We start from the raw sequence: 2,376 nt of genomic DNA, 5'->3' as shown, positions 1-2,376 counted from the left end.
CAGTTAATTTTTGGGTATCCCTGGCTCACCAAACACAACCCCATTTTTAATTGGTCAGAACGTCGTTTAGAGAGTTGGAACAAGGATTGTTTAATGTCCTGTCTTAAAACGGCTGTCTCTACTCCCGTTAAGGGGAGGGAACCCCCCGATGATATTGATTTAACTAAGGTTCCCCCAGTTTACCATAGCCTGGCCCACGTTTTTCAGTAAGAGTAAAGCCTTGACACTACCCCCGCACAGACCTTACGACTGTGCTATTGAACTCCTTCCTGATGCTACATTTCCATCCAGTCGGTTATATAACCTTTCAGGCCCCGAAAAGTAATCTATGAAAGATTACATGGAAGACTCCTTAGCATCCGGCATAATCCGCCCATCCACTTCCCCACTAGGGGCAGGGTATTTTTTTGTAGACAAGAAAGATAAGACCCTCAGACCCTATATTGATTATTGAGGATTAAATGCAATCACTGTAAAGAATAAATACTCCCTTCCACTAATTGATTCAGTTCACGATCAGCTCCATTCTGCAACCATATTCACCAAGCTAGACTTACGCAATGCATACCATTTGGTAAGAATAAAAGAGGGGGACAAATGGAAGACTGCTTTTAAGACCCCCCTTGGACATTTTAAATATTTGGTGATGCCTTTCGGACTCACAAATGCACCCGCTGTTTTCCAGGCTCTCATTAATGATGTCCTACGAGATTTTTTGGATGACTTTGTTTTTGTCTACTTAGATGATATTTTGATCTACTCCCGTGACGAAAGAGTACATGTTAACCATGTTAAGGCTGTACTACAGCGTTCGTATGCGAATCAACTATTTGTAAAAGCCTAAAAGTGTGATTTTCATGTAACCTCTGTCCCCTTCTTGGGTTTCATTTTGGAGAAGGGACAGTTTGGTGCAGACCCAGAGAAGGTCCGAGCTGTCACTGACTGGCCAGTCCCTAAAGACTGCAAACAACTCCAGCGGTTCCTGGGCTCTGCCAACTTCTATAGATGGTTCTTTCAGGATTACAACCGGATTGCTGCTCCCCTCACTCAACTCAACTCTACATTAAGAACATTTTGTTGGACTCCTGAGGCAGACACATCGTTTGGTGAGTTGAAAGCTCGTTTCTCCTATGCTCCTATTTTGTGCCACCCTGACCCCAAGAGGCCATTTATTGTAGAGGTTGATGCCTCGGATCTCGGTGTTGGGGCAGTCCTGTCCCAACGTTCAGACACAGACAACAAGGTACATCCCTGTGCCTTTTTCTCTCGGCGACTCTCCCCAGCTGAAAAGAACTATGACGTGGGTAATCGTGAACTATTGGCTATCAAATTGGCTCTGGAAGAATGGAGACACTGGCTCGAGGGTTCTGAAACACCTTTTGTTATTTGGACTGACCATAAAAATCTAGCCTACTTGCAGAACGCTAAGAGACTAAACCCCAGACAAGCCCGATGGTCCTTATTTTTTTGCCAGACTGAATTTTTCCATAACATACATACCTGGTTCTAAAAACGTTAAACCCGATGCTCTCTCCAGACAGTTTTCACCCTCAGGTTCTCCCAAGACCAACTCAAGCATTCTCCCGTCCACTTGCTTCATGGGGACCCTCACCTGGGATATCGAAAACACCATCAGATTGGCACAAGCTTCTGACCCTGGCTCTGGACCACCTGGAAGGAGGTTTATCCCCAAATCAGTTATTGGTAAGGTACTAGACTGGGTCCATAACCATCACTTTACCTGCCATCCCGGAGTCACACGTATGATTGCCTTCTGTAAAAGACATTTCTGGTGGCCAACTCTGTATCCTGATATCACAGACTTTGTCTCTGCCTGTTCAACATGTGCACAAAACAAGAATGGAAATCAACAGCCTGCCAGTCTCCTTCAGCCTTTTCCCATCCCAAGTCATCCCTGGTCACACATCTCTCTGGACTTCGTCACTGGTCTCCCGCCCTTTGAAGGTAACACTGTCATTCTTACTATCATTGACAGATTTTCCAAGTCTGCACACTTCGTCCCTCTACCCAAATTACCTACCGCTTTGGAGACCGCTCAGCTGATGGTCACCCACGTTTTTCGCCTTCACGGCATCCCCCTGGACATCCTGTCGGACCGTGGACCACAGTTCATTTCTCAGGTCTGGAAGGCATTCTGTACTACCCTCGGAGCTAAGGTTAGTCTCACTTCTGGTCATCACCCCTAGTCTAATGGTCAATCCAAAAGGTGTAACCAAGAACTTGAAACGTCATTACGCTGTGTCATCAATAACAATCCCACATCCTGGTGCAAACACTTACCTTGGGTCGAATATGCTCACAACTGTCACACCTCCTCTGCCACTGGTTTTTCTCCCTTTGAAATTTCACTAGGCT

The sequence above is a fragment of the Nematolebias whitei genome, chromosome 5, assembly GCF_014905685.2.
Source record: "Nematolebias whitei isolate Nwh7 chromosome 5, NemWhi1, whole genome shotgun sequence".
NCBI classification, from domain to species: Eukaryota; Metazoa; Chordata; class Actinopteri; order Cyprinodontiformes; family Rivulidae; genus Nematolebias; species Nematolebias whitei.
This window is presented reverse-complemented; position numbering follows the sequence as displayed.